The sequence below is a fragment of the Falco peregrinus genome, chromosome 3 (assembly GCF_023634155.1).
Source record: "Falco peregrinus isolate bFalPer1 chromosome 3, bFalPer1.pri, whole genome shotgun sequence".
Taxonomy (NCBI): Eukaryota; Metazoa; Chordata; class Aves; order Falconiformes; family Falconidae; genus Falco; species Falco peregrinus.
The window spans coordinates 44,738,443-44,747,276 of record NC_073723.1 but is presented as its reverse complement, the minus strand read 5'-3'; the positions used below and the strand labels follow the sequence as shown (position 1 = coordinate 44,747,276).

Genomic DNA, 8,834 nt, shown 5'->3' with positions numbered 1-8,834 from the left:
AGATTTCACGGGGGTTGGGGTTGGGGTTTTTTGTGGGTTTTTGTTTGTGGTTGTGTTGTGGGTTTTTTGGGTTTTTTTTAATTCTGTGTTACTTATGTTACAATCTTTCCAAAGAAGGATAAACTGGTCTCAGGACGAGGTTAGCTCAGTCCTCTTTCTGTAGACTGCTTGTATCTTTGGAAGTAAAAGGATGTGCTGTTTCCTCGGTTTAAAGTGAAACTAGGAAAAAACAAGAGGACTTTTATTTATGTCACTGTAGTAAGCGCTAGTTATTTTCTTGGCTTTATGTAATCAGAATAGAGCAGAAACAATCCTCTGAAGCTAAGTATCTTCTAAGGTTTGCTGATAGTTCTTATTAACTGGAAACAACACACTTACAGGCTCACATTATATTATGGGGTTTGGGCTTTTGAGGTGTGAGATTTGGCGGAGGGGTGGTTTGCAGCTCAGATCAGTACTGGATTGATTTCGCAATTCCTACGTGGATCTCCAGCGTGGCCTTCCTGAGCCTGCCCTGGTCCTGAGAGGAGCGCTGAGGAAGCTGCGAGCCCTGGGCCCGCTCAAGTACCGCGGTTATTGGGATGCAGAAGAAAGCAGCTCGGCCCTGGCCGCTTGTGCAATTCACCTTATCCTCTGCTATTCAATTAATTTAATGGGTAAACACACTCTCCTTCACTTGGTCTCTTTCTGTCCCCTTCTCGAAGCGATTTCATTTGTTTAAAATCCTAAAAGGTGGTATAAGGTCTTATTGAAACCCAGTAACGTAAGGGGTGGGAGTGGATTAGATTCCTTCATTTCCTTTCGGTAATCCTAAATGCAGCTATCTCTGGTTCCTTAATCTCCTCTAGAGTCGGATTATCACCCATTTGAGCAAGTGCCGCTGGAATTAGGAGATGACAAGGATGCAAAGAAAGTGCCAAGAACTCCCTGAGATGACCGAGATGTCGGGGTGGCCCTGGCCCCCTGCAGCCCCCCGGGGTGCCCCAGGGCCCCCGAAGCCCGAGCCGCGGAGCGGGGCGGCGGGGGTGGCCCTGTGCCGGGCCGTGCCCACCGGCCCCGGCACGGACCTGCCGTGCTTCTCGCCGTAGTTCCACATCGGCAAGGGCCACCGCTGGGTCGCTTTGGCGCATCGTTTGCCTCACGACAGGCTTCTGCCAGCCCTGCAGGTTTCAGCTTTTACCGTGGCCAGGCTAGCCACACTCTGTCATACACGAATGTGTACGTATTTTTCTTTATATGTATGAATAGCGAAATAAAATTAGTATATATGTATGTATATATGTATGCACACATGCACATGGATGTTCCTACTGGCTAGAAGAAAGAATCAGCATAGCCGCCGAAATGTGAAGTGGGGAGGACCGTGTTTATCCTTTTCTCTGTCTGCCTGGAAAAAGTAACCCTGCATGAAAACAGACGGGTGTGGGGGTGTGTGCGGTCACTTTTTTTAAACAATCCCTCATATTTGATTGAAATGGAATATGCTGCCATGTATATTTAAGATTAAAGCTTTATTTGAAAGGCCTGTAATCCTTTCAAGGAGATTTTGTTGATATAAGACTTCATTGGAAAGTAATTGTGGATTGTACAGCTCTGACCTTTGCAGGAAGCAGGGTGCAGGTCTGCACAGCTCAGAAATTTTGTGCATCAGTTTCTTGTGAAGCACCTGCAGACCAGCTAACTACACGTACAAGTTCAGGAATGTATTTAAAAGGTTACAATTAGTGGTTCAGTCGTCAAAGTTTGGGATGTGGTATTTTTATATAGAGTGAAATACATGATTTAAATATACTTTCAAAAAAAGCAACACACACGCACCACCCCCCCCAAAAAAAAAAAAATAATTAAGGACAGGCCTTCTACACAAATTGGAGGCAGCTAAATGCTCTTTTGTGCCTGCAGCTCTAAGGAGGCTGTGATGCATGCGAAGGAGAGTGACTGACTTAACTCATTGGGATTCAGGGAGCGACCTGCCCTCTTTTGGGGGGGGAAAAAAAAAAAAAGCAAGAAAAGTAAGAGTGTGTGTGTGTGTGTGTGTGTGTGTGCGCGCGCGTGTGCGGGGGGGGGGGGGGGGGGGGGGGAGAAGAGGAGGGGGAGACTCAGAGTCCTGCTTTCCTGAGCTGAGAGCTTCTGGTTCCCAAGCAGAAAGTATTAGGAGAAACACAGCATCTTGTCTCGTTGCTGCATTTACAGAATGAAAGCACTTCTATTTTTATTCCTGCTAACGGGCCGTTTTTGCTTGCATCCACTCCGAGCCATGGACGATGGGAACAAACGAGTACTTAAAAACAAACAGGAAAAAAAAAAGAAAGAAAAAAAAAAAAGAAAAAACAAACAACAACCCCAAAAGAGAGGAAAAAACCCCAAAACAAATACATCCAACCAGGCTGGGATGAGGATTACTCACTTCAGCGCTGGCTGTAAGTACAAAATTTCTTGTTGCTTTTCAAAGTGATAGTGAGAGGCTGTTGTGGTTTAGGTTGGGCTTGTTCGGGTTTAGTTCGCCTCTTTGTTGTTCTCTCTTTCTTTTATATATTTTTTTTAAATATCATCCCCTCTTTATCAATCTTCTGCCGAGTTACTTAGATAAGAAGGTACAAGCCTGGGGAGGGAGAGCGGCGGGCGGCGGAGCCGAGCTGAGCGCGTCGCGGAGGCAGAGCAGCAGACGGGGGTGCGGAGCTCCCGCGGGCGCGGGCGGCGCGGAGGAATGCCGGGTGCCGGCGCTGCAGAGGGCAGAGGACTGTTTTCCACATTAATTTGTGGGCTTAGCTGGGCTGCAAATGCATTTTTCCTGGCACGGGGATGTGCGCGCCTGTGTGTGTACATACACATCCTCCGGCAGCGTGGTCCTGCTCGAGTCTGTGTGGTGCAACGTGAGTCTGCCCAGCTTGAAGGAATGCGGTGGTCAAAGCAGCTTTCCACAGCTGGTTCGTTTTTTTGAGATCTGCCCCCCAATAGTGGTACTTTTCCCTGGCAGAATTTGATTTAAATAAACTAAATCAGAACGGTCTCGCTCTCGCCTAGCCTAGCCGCTTTTCGCCCCCTCCCCTTCCTCCTTTCTTTCTTTATTTCTGTGTGAGCGCTCCTGGGAAAGTGGATCGGTTAGAGGGGAAGGCTTTTGAAAACGTGGGGGAAAATGTAAGAGAATTCAGAGGGTCCGGGCTTTCTTTGTGTGGTGCTGAAGCCGCGGCGCTGCTTTGTGCTTTGGAAGGAGAAAATGGCGAGTCCTATTGTGTTTAGGCCATTTTCTTCCGGTACAAGGGTTTCCCCCCAAATCCTAAATACTTCAGGGCTCTTTTGAAAGAAGTCTCCCAGCCCACGAAGTGTGAATGGCTGCAGCTCTGCCTTTTCCCCAGCCGGCAGTACCTCACATTTGAGAGAGCCCACTCATTGCTCCTTGCAGGGCTAGTGCACAATTCCTAAAGCTGCTGCATTCAGAGCCTCTTGCAACGGAGCAGCTGTTTCAACTGCTCTTAGCCCGCGTTATTCAACGGAGGGGAGCAGGTTATGAGAGTAGAGGGGACCAAAGAAATAATAATCCGAGACCTGTCCTTGCTTTAAAATGATAAGAAGGAGCAACGTTAACCAGTGCGGGGGTGGTGGTGGTGGCGGGGTGGTAGTGATCATCTGAGGAAAGACTTGTGAACCGTTGAGCGACAGTTTGACTTTTCCACTAAATTATTTAAACTTTATGTGTGCATACATGTATGTGTGTTTCTGAGAGAGTATGTGCATATGCACGCAGGCACATAGCAAGGAAGAACTTCAGTCTCGGAAAGAGGTCGTATATATGTAACGTGAGATTTTAGAGCATATTTAACCATTCTGTGCAAGTTAATCCCCCTGTAACATGCAATGAAAGAAATAGTTTGCAGTGTTGTCAGTTCTTTTCAGGTCAGCCGGTAAGCAAGTACCAGTTACCAAAACCCATGTCTGAATTTCCACATTAATCCGTTTAAGGAAACAAATCAGAGTCCGAGGTTTAAAGACCGTTGTCCGATATCAAACACTTTTCATTATAATGTGGGCTTGCCCAGGCGCCAGTGATTAAAAGCACTTTGAAACAAGCGAGCTAGCAAATAAAACCCAAGAAAGGCAAATGCCCCACCACCACCTCTTCCCATGGTGCTGAATTTAAAAATATTGCTATTAATAATAAAAATAAAGCACAGGCGTTTTCAGAAGTGCCCTGGGACAACCGGCGGGTTCCCTGGCCCCTCGGCGGCGTCTGGCAGCGCGGGCGCGGAGGGGCGCGCAGTGCCGCCCGCCCGGGCGCGGAGAGCAGCGCCGCGCTACCGCCGGCGGGTCAGGACCATGGACAGGGACTGGGTGCGTGGCTGGGGCCGGGCCCGGGCCCGTGGTCACCCCGGGAGAAAAGGGGGTGAATAGGGCTGCCTGCCCCCCCACCCCCCAAACGCTGGGCAACTGAGCTGGTCTGCCTTTCCTGTTTTCCTTCTCGTGTGGCTGCTCAAGTTTCCAGACAAAAGACTTGAGAAATTACATTTATCATTCTCCTGCATGAGAGCAAAGTCTATTAAAATGCCAAGCTAGTGATTTCTCTTCTTACTGCCCGCAAAAGAAGTAAAAGGATCTCTCCATTCTGCATACGATTGCTTTTTTCCCTTCAACTCCGAGCCAAAAATAAATCTACTGCTCGGATCGGCTGAATGACAGTGGTGTAAATTAAACTGATTTTATCAGTGACCAGGTTCCACAATTGGAAAAATTAAATGCCACTTTGAGAGACAAGGATAATACGGAACAGATCTATAAAACAGCTCCTTCGGACAACAACAACAACAACATCAACCCAACAAGAACCTAGGTACTGGCGATCCCTTCTTCATCCCACTCCGTTATGTCACATCATCCAGTTTGCCTTTCTGCGGTATTGAAATGACTGAAACCATTGTTTGATGCAAAGGGACTAGCGATGATGAGTCATGGACTTTATGCCACAGCAAAGGCAACAGACATGGCTCTCAGGCAAATTTTTTATTTTGATCACGCGTCTAATTGGACTCCCCTTTCAGATGCACTTTGCGGCACTTCCAACCCACCCCACAGCTCCAGAAGAGCCATCAGCAAACTCAGGGCTGAGCTCCCAGAACGACAAGCCGCTCTGCCAGCATCTAAGAACTGCAGAAACGCAACCTCGAAGTCCTTTTGCCAGGAAAAAAACCCTCTGCTTCCGTGCCTCCCGCCGGCCCCCGAGGCGAGGGGAGGCCTTGAGCCACCTCCGCGCTCTCCGCCCGCCCGGCCCGGCTCGCCGCCCGCCCGAAGGGGCCTGCCTGCCCGCAGGGGCACGGCGTAGCTCCGGGGCAGCGGGAGCGGGCTGTCCCCGCAGGGCCAGCGAGCCGCCTCCAGCCGCCCGCCGCTTCCCCGCCGCGACGGGAACAGCGGGAACAAAGCCCGCGGGGGCTCGGCCCGGCCCGGCTCCGCTGCCCTCCCGGCCCGGTGCCGGGCCCCGCGGTAGGACGGGCCGGAGGCTGGGGCGGTGCGGGACCGGGGGGCGCAGCCGTGCTGCAGTGAGGGCGGGTCGGCTGCTGTGCGGGGAGGGTGGTCTCTGGATGAGCCGGGAAACAGGCTCTTCTTCCTCGCTATGACTGTACAGATTCATGTGACATTGAGGTTGGGGAGGTGGGAGGAAGGCGGGGGGGGGGAGGGAGAGGACCCGGAGGGAAGGGGGAGGGTTGAACTTTCTGCCGGGCTCGGCTTTTCACACCTTTCTGTCCCGACGATGCAAGAGGACGTTTTGGGAGAGAGCGGCTCGGCGGGGTCCCCTCCGAGCAGGTCCCCCTCGACCTTGCAGGGACCCGGCCGGGATGCGCGGGGCTGGGATTGTGCCGGGTTTCAAGGACACGGGAGATGATCAGGACTTTGGGAGCCAACATCTGCCTGGCTGGTGACGTCAGCAACCCCGTGTAATCCTCTTGTACTGAAGGCAGATGCCTTATTTGTTTGGCTGGAGAGGCATTAATCCCTAATTCTGGAGCAGCAAGCGAGGGGGAGAGACCGGACCGCTTCCTACCCCCCGAAAGCACCTAGCGGGGCTCTCCTCCTCTCCTGCGCTCCGCGGCTCCGACTGGGCGGAGGAGCTGCCAGTCCTCGGCAGGTTTGGCCATTTTCTTTTTTATTATGATTTTTTTAATATTTGGAGTGGGTTCATAACTGGTTTTATTTGGATGCTTGGATTTCTCCCCATGGATTTCGCTCTTCAAGCCGAGAAAGAAGGAGGAACTGCTGTCCCCCCGCCCTTCCATCTCATTCTTTTTTTTTTATTTATTTATTTATTTATTTTATTTTAAGCTTTCCCGTTTTTGCTCTCCGGGGATTTTTGCAGCGGCGGGTAAGAAGGTTGCTCTCTGCGCTTCCCCGCGGTTAGCTGGTTCCCACCGGGCTGCGGAGACCCAGGCGCCCGCTCGCCCCGGCGCTGCGGTGATGGGCGTACCGCCTTGTCTCTCCTCGGCCACGGAGCGAGCAGCTCCAGAGGCTCGGGTCTGGCCGGCCCCAGCTCCGCGTCAGTCCGTGTGGCCCCCCTTCCCTTCTTTCCCTTCCTTCTCTTCCTCCCCTTCCCCTTCCCTCCCCGCCCTTCCCCTGCTCTGACTCCCCCCTCTCTCCCTTTTGTCATTGGCAACGGCGCGGCGTGCGGGGTCCCGGCGCCCTTCCCTCCCCGTCTGCCTTTCCTTCCCTCCCCGCCTGCCTGCCTAACGCTCTCGCTTTGTCTGTTTTCCAGGCGGCCGCACGCAGGAGCTGCGGTGCCGAGGGGGGCCGGAGCCGCCTGCCCAGCCTGCCCCCGCATGCCCCGGCAAGCCTACAGGGAAAGTCTCCGGAAAGCCCAGCCCGCCGCCGCCGCCGGCCGTCGTCGCGCATCCCGCCTCGCCTCCTCTCTCCCTCCCGGGCCCTGGCGCCAAGGCAGCAGTCGAGGTCAGCCCGCCCGGTTCCTGGGGTCCGGCCGGGGTCGAGCCCGCAGGGCCGTGCACGGTGCCCGGCCGCCCCGCTCCTCCCCGACGTGCCACCAGCACCGGAAAGGAATGGCCCCCGTCCTGAGCGGGGAAAGATGGCAATAAGCGTAATAATAATTAAAAAAAGCTTAGGCTGATTCTTTTTTTTTTTTTTTTTTGTTATTATTGTGATTACTTTACCCCTCATTTCCTCACTCGCCCAGTTCAGCGTAGGCAGGCCAGATGGGCTGCCCAGACCCTCCCGGGAAAGGGGCAGGTGCGAGTGAGGTAAATTTTTTTCCGCTTTACAAAGAAAGATGACACGTGCTGCCCTTTCATTTTTCATCGCCGAAAGACCCTGTCTCCCCGCCCCCGGCCGAGAGGAGCGGGGATGCTCTGGGGGTGCGGGCTCCCCCCGCCCGCGCTCCAGCGGAGCCGCAGGACCAGGCGGACCGAGGCAGCCGGAGAGACACGGTCCCTCCCAGCCAGGGATGCCAAATCACAGACGTCGAGTCGGGGACAGCCAACTCCTGCGTTTAAAATCACGCGAAGACGCTGGCGAAATTAAAGCACTCGCCTGGAAGTGTGTAATAGGCACACGCCTAATTTCTATTATTATTATAATCCATTAAATACGTATTTAACAGCTTCCTGGGCACTGCAAACAACAGTCAGGCTAGTAAGAAAACTCGAACGTGAATTACATGCAGCCCAGACCAGGATAGGACTAGGGCAGAGAGAAATTACCGGGTTTTTTTCGGGGATCGGTTGCTATTCTGCTTCCAGAGAGAGAGAGGGAGAGAGAGAGCGCTCCAAGGCTCTGACTCTCCGTGTTCACAGCGGACCTTGATTTAATGTCATACAATTAAGGCACGCGGTGAATGCCAAGAGCGGATCCTCAAGGCAGCAAGCATGAAAGATTTCGCTAGAACATAACATCGCAATAAGGTTAATAATAAAAATAATAGCAATCAGTTAAAATAAATTTTAAGAAGGGAGAGACAAACCAATAAAGAGCTCGACAGCCTGTACTCACCTACGGAAATCGAGACTAAATAGGACCGGCGGACTGAACGGCTCGGCCCGGGAAGGAGATGCGGCTGCCACGGGACGGGGCCCGCCGGGGCAGCTGTCAGCAGCAGGTAACGGGGCCGGGGGAAGTGCTGGAGCGCTGCGGTAGCCGTGGTGGTTTGTCAAGGTAGTGGTGGCTCGACCTCTCGCTTTCCTGGGCTAAACCATGTAAAGTTGATTAATGGGAAATAAATACGTTTTCTAATATTATCATCGCGAGGATTGTTCTTTGCGCATCGCCCAGCCGGTAGCTAGGAGTGCCCGCTCGCTAATGGCTCCTCCTCTTGCGGGGCTCCTCTGGAAGCCGAGGAATGTGGGCCCCGGGGCAGCGGAGCGGCGCGCAGGGGGCAGCGGAGCAGCGTCTGTGCCGCGGGCCGGCGGAGCCCTGCGCAGCTTTGGTGCGCGGCGGGGGCGATACCGGGGGACGGAGGGGGCAATGCCGCAGAGCGGCGTGCGGAGGTTGCGCGGGGGGCGCGGGGGGGCAGCGCTGGGGCACGGCGCGGGAGAGCGGCGCAGAGCGGTGCCGGAGGGCAGCGGTGCGGCGGGGAGGCAGCGGAGCGGCGTGCGGGCTTTGTGCGCGGGGCCGGGCGGCAGGGCGAGGCGCAAGGCGGCAGCTCGCGAGCGCGGAGCGGGGGGCGGCAGCGGAGCGGATGCGCGGGGCAGCTTGCGCGCGGGGGAGGGCAGCGGCGGCAGCGCAGCGTGCGCGGGGGGCAGGTGCATGCGCGGCCGGGGCACCGGAGACGCGGCTGCGGTGGAGGCGGCGGCGGTGGCGGGGCCGCGGCGGCGGGGTGAGCGGGGAGCGCGGGGGCGGGGAGGGGA

General features: G+C 54.4%; 1 long non-coding RNA gene across 2 annotated transcripts; it reads left to right on the top strand.

Moving 5' to 3' along the window:
• The first annotated feature begins 259 nt into the window (after positions 1-259).
• On the top strand, positions 260-8,225 carry LOC114010519 (uncharacterized). Of its 2 annotated transcripts, XR_008746718.1 has the most exons (5): positions 260-656; positions 849-1,218; positions 2,194-2,420; positions 2,587-6,115; positions 6,737-8,225. It is a non-coding gene; the product is annotated as an uncharacterized LOC114010519 (long non-coding RNA). The 2 variants fall into 2 exon arrangements; XR_008746717.1 differs by lacking the exons at positions 260-656; positions 849-1,218 and having other exon boundaries at positions 2,097-2,420.
• Positions 8,226-8,834: the final 609 nt, after the last annotated feature.